The 19,274-nt window shown below is 33.7% G+C and overlaps 1 protein-coding gene across 5 annotated transcripts in view; it reads right to left on the bottom strand.

Annotated features, from left to right (window-relative positions):
- Positions 1-19,274, bottom strand: part of KCNC2 (potassium channel, voltage gated Shaw related subfamily C, member 2) — a 169,860-nt gene that overhangs the window by 94,875 nt on the left and 55,711 nt on the right. The gene's annotated exons all lie outside the window — the stretch shown is intronic.

The raw sequence follows: 19,274 nt of genomic DNA on the forward strand, positions 1-19,274 counted from the left end.
TTTCAAAATCTACCCAGAAGTCAAAAAAATACATATGAACTTTATAATAATTTATGATAGATCTTATCCTCAAATATTAATTACATTATTTATTCCTTACACTTAGCAAAAGAATGCTTTTAAAAAATTGTTGGATGACCAGGAACATTTTTTTAAAAATGAAGAACTGCTTTAAACAGTGGCTTATAACTGTGGTTATAGCAGGCAGAATGGCCCTTCAAATAATGTCCTTAGACTTGTGAACTTATGTTACATGACAAAAGGGATTTTCCAAATATAATTAAGGTTATGGACCTTAAATAGGGAGATTATCCTGAATTATCTGGGTGGGTTCAATCTAACACATGAGCCCCTAAATGCAGAGTGTTTTCTCTGGCTGGTGGTAGAGAGATGTGGCAGAAAGAAAAGTTAAAAAGATTCAAAAGATGAGAAGAACTCAACACATCGTTGCTGGAGTGGGGCTACATAGAAAGCATAACAAGGAAGTCAGGCCCTCTAAGAGTGAAGATGGCCCTCTGACAGCTGGTAAGGAAAGAGGGACCTCAGTTCCACAGGCACAAGGAACTGAATTCAGCCAACATCTGAATGAGCTTCATGGCAGAATCTCTCCTAGAGACAGGAACCCAGCCCAGGTGACACTCTGATTTCAGTCCCACAAGACCTTGAGCAAGGAACACAGTTGAGCCAGCTTTGCATGGACTTCTGCCCCACAAAACTGTGAGATAATAAATGTATGTTATTTTAAGCCACAAATATTGTGTTAATTTGTTACAGTCGCCACAGAAAACGAACGCAGAAGCCCTGTCTCTGAAATCAGAAAATTTACTAATTTTATACAAGTTGGTCAAATTTTACAACTGAGTATAATGTTGAAAAAGTCAAGCTTCCACTTTAAGGTTTTGTAGTTTCACTTGGAAAGCTGAATTAATAAAAGCAATATATCCCTCATAGCCTTTTGGGGGTTATCAGTGAGATACCGCAGGTAATGTGCTTTGATACTGCTTAGTATATGATATTTATAATAAATATAAACAAATATTAGCTATGTCTATTGAAAATCAAATGTATTTGTGGAAATATCTAGCTGGATGTATATTTTAGCTACTTTGTAAAGTACCAAAAATGACTGGATTGATTAATAGAAATAAAGTTAGTTAAATGAATAGATATGTGCAAGAGCAAGCATAATTTAGCGTTAATGCCAGAATTGAGGCCATAGGTTTATGGATGTTCACTGTAACATTCCTTCAATATTTTTGTATGCTTGACAATTTTTAACTATAAAACTATTGGAACAAAACAAAAGTCGTGAATACCAGGGACTTTAGGGCAAGAACACACGTTGAGGTGAAACATATTGTTGGCAAAATTACAACTTTTGAGAAGAAAACCTTGGTTGTAATCATAGCTCCTTCTTTGTCTTTCTCTATCCCTCTTTCTCTGATTTGTTAAGAGAATCCAATTGCATAAAGGATGCAAATTCTCAATACAAAATAAAGAGTTTTATGGTGTATTTTATTATGCGATTAACAATTTTTCATAGTGATACAGTTGTATGTCTTAAAATTGATTAATTAATCAAATTTAAGTGATTCTATAACACTACTGAAGAAATGTAAACTGCATTTAATGACAGCTCTGCTACTACTCCACATTCCCTACTTTTCACTGGATTATCGTTGCTGCTCGACACTGCTTTCATTCATTCCTTACTGACTACCTCTCATCTTTACACTTACATCCTCTGGTTGATGAATTAGTGTGCAAGGTTGCTTCAAATCTTCAATCACTATAAATTCTGGATTAGTAAAGATAGATACACTTACTATAAAAATTGACGGTAGACTCTATCAACTCTATTATACACCCCATTTTTCTCCAGAAGCCAAATATTTAATAATTATTTTAATAATTAGCTACTTGTGGAGTTGGGCAATAAAGCGAGTTTGGTTAATGGATTCAAGACACAGTTAGAAGCAATAAGATCTAGTGTTTGATAGCACAATGGGAAGACTATAGTTAACAATAGTTTATTGTATATTTCAAAATAGCTAAAAGATTTGGAATATTCTTAACAAAAATGGTGATAAATATTTGAGGTGATGGATATCCCAATTACCCAAATTCGATCATTACAAATTGTATGCTTGTAACAATGTATCACATATATCCCATAAATATATATAACTATTATGTATTCATAAAAATTTTAAAAGGGAAACAATACTACAGAACTGAAGAAAAAAAAAACCAATTAGCTACCTATAACCAAGGATTTTAATTTAAGTTTATTATAGATGGGTTAAGAATTCAGGAAAAACTTGGTAAGTGATTCTAATTATGTCCAATATCTTAGCATGATCTTGAACCCTCAAGTCCAAACCGTATACAAAATTTTTACTATTTAGCAGTGGCATTTCATAAGAGTGGCCTTATGTGAATAAAATGGCAAAATTTAACTTTCAGATTTCACTGAATCTGATATAGTTTTTGAAATTTATTATAGAAAAATATAGATTCTAGACTGTATATGCAGATGCAACATATGTAATTCATTCTTTGATGAGAAAGGAATTCATTCATTTAATATCTTATAGAACAGATACCCTGTGCAAACTGGGCTAGGCAGTAACAAGAGTGATGAAACAAACAGACATGGTGTTGCTTTAAAGAGAATAACGGAGATGAACAGTTAATAAAGATACAAGAAAAAAAGATGAAGAAGGAAAAGAAAGAAAAAGGTGGCAAGTGGTAGGGGTATGAGAGTACATATCATGAGGCATTGACTCATATTAATTCTACATTTCTCAAAATTGTATTGTGATATACAACATGTCTAAAAACATGAAACAAAACGTGTCACACAAACGAAAAGCAATCTATCTATTATAGTATTCAGTGATAATTAAAATATGCCTGGGCAAATGTCAGAGTCACCTGACAGGTCATTTTCCACTTAAATATGTATAGTTAAAATTAGGTCAGGAGATCGAGACCATCCTGGCCTACATGGTGAAACCCCGTCTCTACTGAAAAAAAATACAAAAAACTAGCCGAGCGAGATGGCGGGTGCCTGTAGTCCCAGCTACTCGGGAGGCTGAGGCAGGAGAATGGCGTAAACCCGGGAGGCAGAGCTTGCAGTGAGCCGAGATTGCGCCACTGCACTCCAGCCTGGGCGACAGAGCGAGACTCCGTCTCAAAAAAAAAAAAAAAAAAAATTAAAGCATAGTACTTAAAGTATAATTATAAAAAGTAAAAAAAAAAATAAAAATGAAGCATAGTGAACTGCCTATAACAGACATTAAGTGAATAGTTGTTGAACAGAACATTTTGATACTCCAAGGATATAATTATGTTGTGGTTCTACTCATACCGTAAAAGCACATGATTATTGCATATGTGCATGCTTCTTTATAACACAAAAGGCATGATATTTTTCTCTGAAACAAAAACAATACAGTTCAATTGAACAGAAATTATTATTTTAAACATTATGTTGAAATTTCAAGAAAATAAGCAGGGGTACTTTTGTGATAAATTAAATTGATTAAGTGTCTAAGTTCAGTCCTAAAAGAAGTTTTCATATACCACTATGCATATTTTAATAATGTCATCAGTCCCAACATATCCACAGACCTACCATAAAAAAGAAGTTATTATTCTCCTTTCATAAATCCATGAAATGTTGGGTTAGAGTAGATTCTGCAAGCCTCTAAGATAAAAAAGTGCTTTTAAAATAGTCTTCAGTCTTTCTAGAAACATCTATTCACAGATAATGAATTGACAAAATTATACTTATAATAGAGTAAGTTTCTTAAAGCCTACTCTTAGAAAACATTTTCAGTCTAATATAAAATACAATGTGCATTTGCAAGTAATCAAATCGTATTTGTTTTAAATGCTCTAAAATTCTGATTCATATTATACTTCTCCATAGCTAGTCTGATTATCTCCATAGCTAGTCTGATTATCTCTATAGCTAGTCTGATTAAACAGGCTTTATATAATTATAATTACACTCACAGAAAGGAATGGCTTTTAGTCAATCCATTCATAATCAATATCAGATCATTTTTCCTTTAAATAAATACAAAATATTTTCCAATTTATACTCTCAAATGCTACATAGCCCAAGTCACTAAGCCAACATTTTATTGATTCTTATGGCCCAGGGTTACAAATTCCTGTTCCTTTCAGAATCCCTATCCACAGTTACATAGCAAATGTGAGTAAGTTCAGGACAAAACAGATGGAGAAGAGCAGGGTTCATTAGGCAACATTCCAAGTGTTTGTTTCTGGCAAAAATGTAAAATAAAAAAATGCCACTGAATCCCTGACCATCATGCATTCACAGCTCTGTGTGAATGTGATAATGATGGTAGTTAAATTAATGTGTCTCTCTTTGCTACAGGGCAGGTCTGTGTTATTTCAGTTGTACATTCAAATATATACTACATGCAGACTAAATATCCAACTTTCCTGATATTAATGATGCCCTTAAATTATTTCTAGAGAAAATATAAGAGATAGATAGATAAAATAAATAAATGCTTATATTCAAACTTCAGACACGGTTTTGAAGATAAATAGTTTTAGTCCAACTGGGAATTTACAAACTAGTAGATAATATTGATGTTATAGCAAAATCTGATAATTCCAGAACTTTTAGTGAAAGCTTATTATTGACTATCAAAGATAGAAAGTATAAGAACATTCTACATTGGTTCTGTGAAAAATCGCCTTACCTCTTTGTTCCAAATGTCTTCGAATTGGTGACTATTACAACAGATTTGATCTCTACTCACTAATTTCTTCATACCTATGCCCTAACTTAGATCTTTATAACAATACAGTTTCATTCTAAGTCAATATTTCTAATTTTTAATTGTGTACTATGTATAATGTCACTCTACGTGTACCCAGAGCATGGCCATATTCTAATTTAGCATGGTTTTCCCCTTTGACAAGTCTGTAATCTGTTGAGAAAGACCTGATAATTTTGTATTATGCACACCACACTTATCAACTCCCTTTCTCTAACGTCAGAGAAAATATTTCCCTCCACCTAAGATTAATCTGTCAAACACTCAGCTCTATTATCCTTTTTTTCTTGCTATATTTAACCTTCCTGTCCACTATAACCTTCTCTACAGCCTACACACACTTTTCAAAATACATGCAAATAGAGACATAACATACCAAAACATCTGGGATGCAGCAAAAGCAGGGCTAAGAGGGAACATTATAGCATTAAATGCCTACATTTTCTAAAAAATGGAAAAATCAGAAATTAATAACCTAATACTGCACCTCAAGGAACTAGAAAAACAAGAACAACCTGAACCCAAAGCTAACAGAAAAAAAAAAATAATAACAAAAATCAGAATAGAACTAAATGAAATTGAGACCAAGAAAAGGATCAACAAAATAAAATTTGGTTCTTTGAAAAGGTAAACAAAATTGATAGACCACTAGCTAGACTAACCAAGATAAAAGATTCAAATAAACACAATCAGAAATGGAAAAGGAGAAATTACAATCGATACCACAGAAACACAAAAGATCATTCAGAGACTATTATGAACAACTATGCTCACCAGCTAGAAAGCCTAGAGGAAATGGATAAATTCCTGGAAATATATAGCCTCCCAAGAATGAACCAGGAAGAACTATAAATCCTGAACAGACCAATAATGAGTAATGAGATAGAATCAGTAATAAAAATCTCCCAACAACAATAACAAAAGAAACCCAGGACCAGATGGATTCACAGCTGAGTTCCACCAGATGTACAAAGAAGAACTGGTACCAGTCCTACTGTAACTGTTCCAAAAAATCAAGGAGGAGGGAATCCTCCCTAACTAATTTTATGAAGCCAGTATCACCCTGATACCAAAGCCAGACAAGGACTCAACAAAGTCCCTCCCATTCTTTAAAATCAAGCAATACCTTTGCTTTACTCTGCATGTTCCCACCACAACATTCCCAATCCATTGCCACACTCTCTCCTCTTTCCTTGTCAAATTTGCAGTTATAACCTGCTCTATTTTCCTCCTATTCCCTCCCAGCTCTTCTTCAACTCACTACAATCCGTACCTTTTGAAAATAGCTTTGCCAAATCCACCAGTGACCATCTCTTGCAAAATCTAACAGACACTTTTAGGTTTTCTCTTTTCTCTTCTCTTTGGCCCTCAAAATACTGTTTCACCTACTTCTCTCCTACCTCATTGACATTTAAATATGCATCAGTAGATGTTTTCCTCTTTTTGTCTTATAAATACCAGTTCCTCAAGGATCTCATCCTCAACTCTTTTTTCTTTACACTCTGCCGTAAGAAATCTCATAATCGACTGATTTTAACTACCACCTATACACATAATAAAGATGTTTTACAACTGCATCTGTGTTCCTGACTTCTTCCCAAAGTTCCAGGATTCTATAAACAGCTGCACATACTGTATATACATATACACATTTGTGTTGTCATCTGTCATATAACCAAATTCTTCATGAGCATGGAAAATATGGACTGACAATGTTTCTTTAAAAAACAAAATGGTTAAAAGAAATAATGACAATCACATCCATTAAAAATAGCAGTGTTATATTTAATATTTTGCCCCAAAATATTATGTCCCAAATTATGCATGTGCACTGTCTGTATGTGTATCTTAAGCCCAAAACCTTTCTATACAGATCATTCATATTTCTGAACGAGAAAAGCTTTACAGTCAATATGACCTTTAAAACAAAAAAAAAATTATATAAGTAAGACATAAAGTCAGCTTAGATTCCTTTCTCAGTTTACATTTTCATTAAGAAATATTCATCACCATCAAATATTCTCAATTCTTCAGCCTGGGAAGGAACAGCACATCAGTACCTCTGATTTAACCTTGATACACAAGAAGTGTGCCTGTTAGCAGTTCACATCATTTTAATAGCTACCAAAATGAAGATACAGCATTGGTTCATTTCCTAAAGAGAAAAATCTAATTCATCAAATGATTATGAGCATTTCTGAAAGCCCACCACGGGAATATAGTGGCTGCTTAGAGTGGATTGTCATTGATCAACAGTTACCCATGCTATGGCCTCACATAGACTGACTCACTGACCTGGACATAAACAGAATCCTGCTAATTTCATTTTTAAAGTAATGCTTATTTTAGGAGGATTGTATATCTAAAGTATTTCTTGACACCAGAGCACAGCAACTACCTGCATTTTTTGCTGTTGCATTTTGCTTTTGCCAATGGGAAAAAATCCACTGTAAACAGAACCATTTGCTCATCTTGTACCCACTACAAAAAGCTCTACCATTGATGGTTCTCACTCTCTTAATCATCAGCCTTAAAATATCGTTTTATACATATGTGTTCATTAATAATACCAGTTGGAACAGGAGATTAATAATGCAAGTAGACCTGAGGTTACAAAGTGTGTTTTTAGACTACCTGTTTCAGAATCACCTGAGTGCTTATTTAAAGAACTAAAAATAAATATTTTTTTAAAATAGATTCCTGGACACCCCAGGAAATTCATTTAATAGAATATTTATGGTAGAGCAAATGTCCGTATTTTAGTAGCCTTCCGAGGTGATCCTTATGTACAGTAAAGTTTGAGAACAAAGTATGCTTCTATTGTATTTACTGAGTTGAGTTTGGGCAAGAAATTGGAAGAAGGAATTGAAAGCAGAAGGGGTTGTCAAAGATGCTTTACCTATAAGAAAGTGGGATTCTGGGCCGGGTGCAGTGGCTCACGCCTGTAATCTCAACACTTTGGGAGGCCCAGGAGGGCGGATCACGAGGTCAGGATATAGAGACTATCCTGGCTAACACGGTGAAACCCCGTCTCTACTAAATATACAAAAACAAAATTAGCCGGGCGTGGTGGCGGGCGCCTGTAGTCCCAGCTACTAGGGAGGCTGAGGCAGGAGAATGGCGTGAACCCGGGAGGCGGAACTTGCAGTGAGCCGAGATCGCGACACTGCACTCCAGCCTGGGCGACAGAGTGAGACTCTGTGTCAAAAAAACAATAATAATAATAACAAAGAAAGAAGAAAAAAAGAAAACGGAATACCGGTAGAGAAGGTGCCAGTACTACTCACCTGAGAAAATGTCAAAGAAATGAAGGCTTTCTAGCATGAGGTCCTAGAGACCTCAGGAACCTAATAAATCACATTATTTACTGTCTACATCTTTAAGATCAGTCTGACTGCCTCTGCTCTCTTTCGAGTTAAAATAACCAACTCATTTCATTTCATTTTGCTGCACAAAAAAAGCAGTCACTTCAAGCATCCAGCTTGGCCCAGATATAATAATAAGGCCATGCCTTGGAAAGGAAGTGAAAAAGAATAAAACATGAACCAAAAATTTACCTCTTCTTCAATGGAAGCTGTGAATTATGGCTAAAGATAAGCCGATAAAACTGTGAGCGATGCTCTGCTTTAAAAACAGCAGCGAGTGAAATAACAATTTGGCAACCAGCATAAAGAATGCAAAATTTTCCCTGAAATGGAGATCACGTTTGAGGATGAAATTTTCTTATGTGAACAAGAATTTTTGAGTGAATTTAGTTCAATTCTAACTGCTTTTCCGTATCCATAAATATTACCCTGACTCAGGCTTTCTCTCTCTTTCTCTAAATACATTTTCTGGCGGTGGCTATTATAACTCCTCTCCAGCACCAAGGAGATGTCTAAGCAGAAATATGCTAAGGCCATATTTTCAACTCTAAAATAAAATAATATTTGATTTTGAAAGCATGATTTATAATTTTGTCTTTTTTTTAATTTCTGAAGAACCTTGTGACAACATAATTATGAGACTTTGTTTTTCTTCTAAACCTGCCAGAGGGATTAATAAAGTATTGCAGTAGAAGAAAAACTAAGAACAAACATGTATTTCAGCCATAAATTCCACATATATAAAACTGAGGCAACAATATCTTCCCTAATTGCTTCATAGCCTTGATAGGGGCATCAAAGGGCAATATGTATGTCAGTTACTTATTGTTGCATAACAAACCACCCTAAAATATAGGCATCAGAATAAGAATCATATATTAGTCAAGGATTCTGCAATTTGGACAGTGTTTAGCTGAGAGATTTCCCTAATGGTCTCCCCTGTGGTCACTCATGAGGGGGATCTACTGGGCTTGGTTGGGCAGTGTTCTCACTTACATGTCTGGACTTTTTTTTCTGGGCACTTCTGTTCTTCACATAGCTTCTCCAGCATACATCAAGAGCGTAAGTCACTTCATGTAAGAATCTATCAAGCCTCTCCTTGTGTCAAATTTACTAATATCCAACTGGCCAAAGTAATTCAGATGGCCAAGTCGAGGATCATTAGGGAAGAAGATTACACAAATGTGTGGATAGATAGGTGTGATTTGTCAGGGACTATTAATATTACAATCTATCAAATGTGTATGATAACTATTTTGTAAATGGCAAAGAATCATACAAATATAAGTAATTTAATAGTGAAAGTTAGAGTTAAAATAGTAAAGAATTATAAAAATAAATTTGAACTAAGTTTATCAATGTCTTTCCTCCCTTGAACATTGATCTTATTTACTACTGTGTAATAAATTTGATTGAGTTAAATTTTACCACTTTAAAAAATATCCTTTAAGGTTTATGTCTGTGGAAACACATTTGGGATACATGTTTCCTCATGAATAAATGGAAAAGCCAAAAGGCAGGCAGACAAAAAAGAATATCTGATACATAATGGCCAAAAAAAAAAAAAGAGAGAAGAATAATCATAGACTTCAGTGAGTTAAAGATTAGAAGTGGAGATGCATAATTTATTAAACTTTTAATGTAATGATTAATGTCATAGACTCAGGAAGATGAAAAGAAATTGAGAGATTTTCTATTTCCTCCAGAACACCATTTAGTATCATGCCAAGAAAAAAAAAAAAAAAAAACTTCTGCTTTAAAAAAGTGAAGGAAAAAAATAGCCATCTCTTCCATTAGCACCATTTAGTAAACAATGGTTCTCACTGTGGAAAAGACCTTTCTTGTTTCTAACTTCTGCTATTCATGCTAAAACTTGGGCTTATTTTCTTTGCTCTTGTCCTTAGGCAAACTGGATGAAAACTGGTTACTCTCTTCACACAATTGCATAACCCTCCATACTCTTGAAGGCCGTTCTCAGACATCCCTTATTTTTCTCTTCTTTGGGCTAAGTTGCAGTTTTCTAACCTGTCCCTCAAATGTTTTGTTTTCAAACCCTTCAGCCACTTTCACTGCACTCTTCTAAATTCTCTCAAAAATGTCAACACCCATCTCTAGGGAGTGAGGCTTCTTTACCCTAAGTTGTGATTAACCGGAGAAAACTAGAATGCAAAGTTAACCTCTGCAACATTAGATTATCTTGAGGATTAAATACATCGATAAAGTTTCCTTAAATGAGTTTAAAACAGTAACTAGTATAAAATAGAAAGTAGTAGTTACAGTAGTAGTGAGAGTAATTATCGGACACTTTGATTTTAAAAATGATGCGCTGGCACTTTTCCTAACAGTACCACATTTCTGACTAACATGTAGCTCTCTTACCCACACTGACTGCTAGCTCTTCTTCACCTTTATTCAGAAAGAATCAATGATTTCCCATTTAAGCATTCCATTTTTAAAAATTTATTCATTTATCAAAATCATTCAGAATTTGAATCTATCTTCTTACTTTCAAAGCGATGCTTCCATGTTTGAGTAATGTTGTGGCTAATATAAATTTAGTGTAGTGTATTGGATAAGCCATGTGGTCCTGAGACGGGGTTGAGAGATGAACAATAATCTTTACTGAGTATTACTATGTACCAGAGTAGAAAATTATTACATGCTTTGAAGCATCACATAACGTCATTTAAACAATAAACAATAACTAACATGTATTGAGCATTTACTGCATGTCATCCTGTGCTAAGCAAATTATGTGTTATTTCTTTCATCTTCACAAAAATATCCTGACTAAGTATTCACTTATACTGTACTCATTTTATAAATGAGGAAATTAGGTCTTAGAGAGGTTAAGTTACTTGCTTAGAGCTACACAACTAGTAAGTGTGAATACCTGAATTCAAATTCAGGTCAGACTCTAGAAGCTGATTACCTAATCCTTATAAACTTCCTGTACAACTGCTACTAAAAATCCGGCAAGGGACTTATCAGCTCCATTTCATAGGTGAGAAAATTAAAGCAGGGAAAGATTAAATAACTTGTCCAAAATCCTACCTTAAATGGCTAACCTAAGACTTGAACACAGAACAGTCTGACTTCAAGATTAAAAACAAAACAAAACAAAAAGACAAGACAATTGTGGTCCCAGAAAGCACAAATCTGTAAATGTGAATTTCTCATTATACTATTTATACAGACTTGTCATTTGCAAGTCAAAAATGAAGCTTTGAAAAGAAAATAATAAAAAAAAATAGAATCTGTGTGCAAAACAGTTTTTGAAGCCCTTTTGAATAAGTGGTCTCACTGATAGCTATCAGTGATTAAACAGGCACTCTACATCCAATATAGCAAACCATCTGCAAGACTTAGTGACTTACAACAAGTCATTTATTTTGCTTTTCATTCAGCTGCCACACCTGACTAGCAAGGTAGACACTACATTTGGTAACTGATCTGGATGTGGTTCTAGCCCCCTGCCCTTTCTGACTTATCTTCAGATTCAAGCCTTACATGCCTGTTATTAGAATAACAGGCACTGTCCTTGATCTTGAGCTCTCCTTGACATTCATCTAATCAAAAAGGTTCTAATAGAAATCCTTGATTTTATGACATTAAATTTCCCACTGTCATTTGATCCTGAATTCTCATGTTTATTCTTCATGCCTCTCCCTTTCTAGAACTGTATTTTTTTTTTGGAGATATTTTTTAATAGGGTACATGTGCATAACGTGCAGGTTTGTTACATATGTATACTTGTACCATGTTGGTGCGCTGCACCCATCAACTCGTCAGCACCCATCAACCAGTCATTTACATCAGGTATAACTCCCAAGGCAATCCCTCCTCCTCCCCCCTCCCCATAATAGGCCCCAGTGTGTGATGTTCCCCTTCCCAAGTCCAAGTGATCTCATTGTAGAACTGTATTTTTAAAAAACATCTAGTGAGTTGTATTTTTCACCATGACGTTTGCTTCTATCTGCAAAAATAATAGAAAACCTTACACAAAAGCTTCTGTAACTCAGATTGAAAACTCCTATTATGTATAATTTGTTTTGATGGGAGTTTTAATTAGACATATAAAACTAAGTATCAGCAATATTTTTTCTAATATGCATGCAGACATATCCTTTACCTGATAATAAAAATGATGCACAAAAGGTAAAGATCATTTCATGGGAGTGAAGATTACCTAGGAAAACATCATCATTCATGGTGAACACCCATTGTTATATGACTGACATTGTATTAATAAAATAGCTTCACTTGCCACCAAAAGGGGGAAAAAAGCAGAATACTAGTTTTATTGTACAAAGATAGATTCGTCATATTTATTGCCTGATGAATATTAACCATTATTACTTTTTAAATCAATTATCTTTTTAAAAAATTAGTATGTCATAAGCATCCACAGGGCACTAACTATTCTGAAACACAAGTTATTGGAAGACATGGGTATACTCCTTACATATCTTTAAAATGCAACACGGTAGGCTCATCATGCATTCACATCATGTGACAGAGCAGATATAATCAGTGAATTAGTAGAGTGTTGTCCCACTAGTACATTAATGTTTTATTCATTAAATTATTAAGGAGTTGACTACTGCACTAAATTAGGGCCACTAGAACTCCAAACTATGCTTGCATAGGGAAGTGCAGTGGCATATGCCTGTAGTTCCAGCTACTTGGGGGGCCAAGGCAGGAAGATTAATTGAGCTCAAGAGTTTCAGACCAGCCTGGGAACCATAGGAAGACTCTGTCTGTAAAATATATATACACACATTTTTGTGTATGTGGGTGTATGTGGTTGTATATATGTATATGTGTGTGTATGCATATATATATGTACAACACACCGAAAACACATTCCAGAGTTTCTTCACCATTTTAATTTGTCCTTATTTATAGCCTAACCTTATAAATACTTACACTTTGTAAATACTTTATTAACATCACTGGGTCATCAAAATTCCAGTTGGTGTTCAAACTGTGAATTGTCTACAGTGAATGGTTTCTTCCTTTTGACATGGACATTATATCACCAAGACTCAGGAAGTAGAATCCTTCCATAATCGAAATAGTCAGAGTTTCTTACCAACTCCAAATCTCATTAAACTTACAGTCAGTGGATGAGAGAGTAAAAGAAAAGAAAAAAGGGATTATGCTTATAGACCCAACAACGCGATTCTCACAAATCCATTGAGGATATTTTAGACCTGCTCTGATCCACTGTGTCTTTTTAAAGGAAAAATTACTGAGCCAGAAGGCTAAAGCCTTGCAACATCTGTGTGCCGGTTATAAATTCAGAACCAAGTCATTTATCTGCCCACCTCAATTTTCCCATTTCCAAGCTCAAAGGGTTGGTCTATGTCTTAACTTAGTAAAAACTTTGGATTCTCTCCAAAAAAAAAAAATATTTCAAACAATTTATGTCTGAAATTTCAGGAGATGCAAGTGCTTCTTAACACTTCCCCATGTTCTCTTTAGCATAGAATTTTAAACAACCCCAAGTTTAAAATGCCTGGGCCAAATGATTTCTAACACTCTATGAATAAATAAATAAAGCTCTATAAATTTTACGTTGGCTTCTGTTTATTTACAGAGTGGGTCTAAGCCAGCTACATTAAGCTCATATCCTATTTTCTTTTCTTTTGTAAAAAATAAAATGACATTATCCTTGTAAGAATTGCATAATGATTACTTTCAAAGTCTTTCTACATTTTTAATCTTATTTTATATGACCCAGTTAATATACAGTTTCAACCATTCCTTGATCATCATGTTATGTTTTTTCATATTTATTTTCATATTGAGGCTAAAACTGGGGGTAATAATTTAAAACATTTAATCAGTGTCAAAGATAGTAGAAAGATAATTTCTAGTGTCTTCTTGTATATTCTGGTAAATAGTGCTATATATATGTAGTAAGATTTTTTGGGTGGGTAAGAGAATTAACTGAAATATTTTGAAAATATAGAAAAATATAGAATATGGTAAAATAAACACTTTTATGTCCATGTAGAATTAATATATATTACTTTTATATTACATTTGTTTCAGATCTTTTTCTTTTATTGTTTATTTTGTTTAAGAAATAAAATGTTACAGCTACAACTAAAGTCTTACAACTTTACCGATTTTTTTTTTTTTTTTTTTTTTTTTTTTTTTTTTGTGGGCTGTAGTGCAGTGGCACGATCTCTGCTCACTGCAAGTTCCCCCTCCCGGGTTCACGCCATTCTCTTGCCTCAGCCTCCCTAGTAGCTGGTACTACAGGCGCCCACCACCACGCCCAGCTAATTTTTTGCATTTCTAGTAGAGACAAGGTTTCACCATGTTAGCCAGGATGGTCTCAATCTCCTGAACTCATGATCCGCCCGCCTTGGCCTCCCAAAGTGCTGAGATTACAGGCAACAATCTTACTGACTTTTATTTTTCATCAAAGATAATCACTATCCTGTAGTTGGTTTATTTCATTCTCATGCAGAGATTTTTAACATATAGATATACTCGCCAAAAAAAAGAGATACAATATGTATTACAGTTTTATGTGACTTAAATAATTTGTATAAGTGACATCTCTCGCTGCTCATTTGAATATTGCTTTTTATGGAACATTTTGATTCTGAGATGTATACATGTTATACATCTATACAAGTAGATCTGGTTTATTAATTTTAACTGCTGTGGAATAGTTTAGTATATGTGTAAACCATACTTTATTTAATCCATCTCTGAAATAGATTGGTTTCATATTTTTGCTATTAAAAATAGTACAACAATCACCATGTTTGTGCAGGTGCATAAATTTCTCAAGGATACATACCTAGAAATAGAAATAGAATTGCTAAGGCATAAGATATGTGCCTTCTCAACTTCAATGATTGCTGATAAATTGATCTGCGTAGCAACTGTAACAATTTTAACTTCCACCAGCAGTATGTAAGAATCTCAGTTTCCTCACATCTTAGCAACTATTAGTGCCATTAAATGTAGTAATTATTTTATGTGTATATAATGTAACCATTGATTGGTTTAATCTTCATTAGTGCTCAACATTTATACAATAAATAGCCAATGTTTGTTTTAATTTATCTTTTGAATTGTGTCCCAGAATTTAAAGTAACACTGAAAGGACCTTAATTACCTGCTTTGAAAAAAAAAAAAATCTAGTATAATTACCTGATAATATGAAAGGAGGATAATAAATAAAAATACATAAATATAGTTATTAAATTTAGACTGAAAAAAACTCAACATCTTCTTACTCAAATCTTGGGCACTTAGCTAAGGGCTGCAATGGAGGATTATTGAGACAAATTCAGTAAAAATTTCCATTTTTTTCAACCAACAGAGTCAGTGCTTTTAAAATACTAAATTTGAACATGCTTAGGTTAGGCATGGATATTTTAATTTGCCAAAGTGTCCAGAACTCTTTGGTATTTTACAATGAGCCATTGCCTGTGACTCCTGAAGTCATTCGATTATACAACCTTGAATATAAACTGGTATTCTGCACCTCTATCGAGAGCCTGCTATCACTCATTTCTACTAAATACATATTCCTATGCAAGTTTTATTCATAGGACACAAAAAATTCCTTTATTACAACAAAAATTCAGAAACCTATTCTCAATAATTTGGATGACTCAGAAAAATAATATAACCCCAGTGACCTCTGCTTAATAGTTTACTTTTCACCACACCCTCATCCATCACACTAATGCACTTTATCTTTTTCAGTAATACTGAGCTCATAGTTCTGTAAAATATATCACACTGCCATTCCTGTAGAAAGTCTAGCCTGCAGACTAGAACCATCACCACCAGCCCTGATTTATTTACTTGGTAAATGCCTATCAATACACAAATTTCAAGACCACTTTTTTTCTTTCTTTAATCATGAGCACTTTTGCTTAAATGTCCACTTTCAAGAGTTCCTTGACTCCCATAGGCAGACAAAGTTGATCTTTCCTATAAGCACCATCAATACTTCCTTGGCATTATATTGTTTTTTTATTGCATAGCTATTCATTGCTAGACTGTGAGCACCATCAAAGCAAGAACCTCTCAAACATATATCTGCCTATACCATGAAATACAGTCTATAGAAATTAAATATTACATGATTCTAATCAAGATTTTATAGTTATGTTTAATACAAATATGTCAATATTTTACATATTTACTTTTAATAAATAACACTTCTGAATGTCAACAATACTTTTGTAACTAGATTTTTCTTTATATGGTTGCAAGAATAAAATGAATGTTATTATAAGAACTCAGCTATGTAAAATGTAACCTTCAAAACCCTAAAGTAAAATTTAGAGATAGATTCCATTTTCTACGCACTCTTGGTTCTTGAATTAACACTTAAGATAGCTGTTTCCATTAGTATGGTGGATTAAATGCCCTACATAAAATCTGGAAGAGGAATAAATAACAAAACTGATTTTTATCTTGACAGTTTTTGCCTGAAGTTAAAAGATTTTGAATTTCCATTCTGATAACTGGACGGGCTCGGAGATACAAGCTCACCAAAGCCCAAGGCCTTTATGATGCAAGAAAACTAATAGAAAAACCTTGCGCGGAAAATTAAATATAGGAGAAACAAACCCTTTATTTGTAAATGAAACCCTTCCATATCAAACAAACATACTGTGTAGATTCCGATTGTGGATGAGGAGAAAAATAAAATCCTCCCCTAAGAATCTGTAACCACAGAATAGTCTTCACACAAGTTTGCAGTTGGAATTCATACTACCTGAACAGTATCAAGGTCTTCGTTCGGAGAATTTAATCTAAAGCTAAATTGGGTTGGCCCACTGCCAGTTGTCTGGCAAAGAAAAAAATGCAAATCCTCTTTGGAGCAGCTCAACTTTAAAGCAGACTTCAAAGAATTCCCAAAGATAAAAATTTTAAGAGAAATGAAGAGCTCACAGTCAAATTTCACAACCTGAATAAAAACCGAGTCATCACAAATGAGAACCAGAAGAATGAAGAATGTAGTATAGTGACTGACATGTATGTGTATGAGAGAAGATAGATAACACACAAATTTTAAAAGACAGAAATTATTGGAATTATCATCTACTTATTTGATATTTAAAGCAATTAGATCTGCAGGCAACACTTGGCATTATCAAGAATCAAGCAGATTTGAAAAAGAACCAAACAGAAGTGAAAGTAAAAAATATGATGAAATTTAAATTTATTTTAGAGGGCAACTCTAAAAACATTAGTTTAAGAGAAAATTAGTGAACTGAAATAAACATCTGAGATATTAACTAGAATGCAGTAGAAAGGGTCAAAGAGAAAGAAAATATGTAAAAAAGAATGCGAGATACAGTTGGTGGAAAAAAGTCTAATATATATATTAGAACCTATGACTAATTGTTATAAATAAAAAACACCAAAGTTTTAGAAAGCGCCCAGTAAAAAGAAAGGGGAGCAAATGCTATTCAAAGAAATACAGTAAAGCCAATGACATTTCCCGGAGAAGAGCTGAACAACTCAACCCTCAGATCGAGAAAGTTTCACGAATCTCCAGCAGAACTGATAAAAAGAAATACATACTTAAACACATCATAGTAAAAAAAAAAAAAGAGTATCAAAATGAATAAAAAGTTCTTAAAATAAACAAAAAAGGAAACATACACACACACACACAAAAACAAAAACAGTTGATTAAACCAGCTGGTTTCCAAATAATAATAGAAACCAAAAAACAATGGTTCCTTTGGTTTACTGAGAGAAAATAATTGTCAACATAAATTCCATGCGTATATTTGAAGTATTTGTATGTTTGTCATTTTTCCACAAGTAATTATTAAGAGTTAATGAAAAACACTCTCACTAAAGGAAATTTTTATTTATATCGTTCAAGGCAAAGAAAAACTATTTCATATATAGGATTGAAGGTGTAAAAAAAATAAGAACATTGGTAAATATGTAGGTAAATCTAAACAAACATTAATCGTATAAATTACCAGTAAAAATGACTAATTGTATGTTCATTTGGGGTGGGAAGTAAACAGTTAGAATTACAGTTCTCAAAAATAATAATACATAAGTTGTTGTAAAGGTCATTGAGTTGGAGAATTCTAAGGTATTTGATTTGCTGCAGGGAGAAGACTCAAGGCAATAAATTATGAATCAATAATTTGGAAGCCTCAAGTAAGGTATACATATGATATGTGCAAAGGTAATCACTAGAAAAACAGTTGTAGTACATACAACATTCAAAAATTAGAGGCGAAATATACAATGACAACATAAATTTAAAAACTCAATTCACCCAAAATGACTGGGACTGGGGGCAATGTGAAAAGCACAAGGGGAGACAGTGGGAAAAGTGGCAACAATAAACATGGATGAATTTTTAGGTATCGTGAAGTAAATTCAGAGAAAAGATACTGTATTACTTAATTAACGTAAAGTCCACAAAAAGTCAACACTAAACCATATATTGTTTAGGATTGCCGTTTGGAATAATAGACATTTAGAATAAGAGATGGCTACATGTGATTGGGAAGAAGACACGGTGTGCTCCTAAGGTACATGTAATGTTCTATTTCATAGACTGAGGGAGGTAGCAATGATGTTTATTTTATCATTTTTCTTAAAGTATGTGTATACAGCAGACCCTTGAACAATCCAGGAGTTATAGGTGCCAATTCCCCATGCAGTTGAAAATTTACATGTAACATGTGACTCCCCCAAATACTGCATGCTCTGACTTATAAGTGGGAGCTAAATAATGTGTACACATGGATAGAGAGAGTGGACTAGCAGACATAGGAAACTTGGAAGGGTGGGAGGGTGAGAAGGGGCTGAAAGATAACAATTTGCTTCATAAGTACAATGTATAATGCTTAGTGATAGCTACACTAAAAACCCGGTCTTCACCACTATGCAATATATCCATTAACAAAACTTCACTTTGTATCCCCTAAATCTATAATAATAATAATTTTTAAAGATGTTTTTGCAAAACAAATGAATAGCCTACTGTTGACTGGAAGCCTTACTGATAACAATTAACACATATTTTATACATGTATTATATACTGTATCCTTACAATAA

This window comes from Colobus angolensis, unplaced genomic scaffold (assembly GCF_000951035.1).
Source record: "Colobus angolensis palliatus isolate OR3802 unplaced genomic scaffold, Cang.pa_1.0 Scaffold80, whole genome shotgun sequence".
NCBI classification, from domain to species: domain Eukaryota; kingdom Metazoa; phylum Chordata; class Mammalia; order Primates; family Cercopithecidae; genus Colobus; species Colobus angolensis.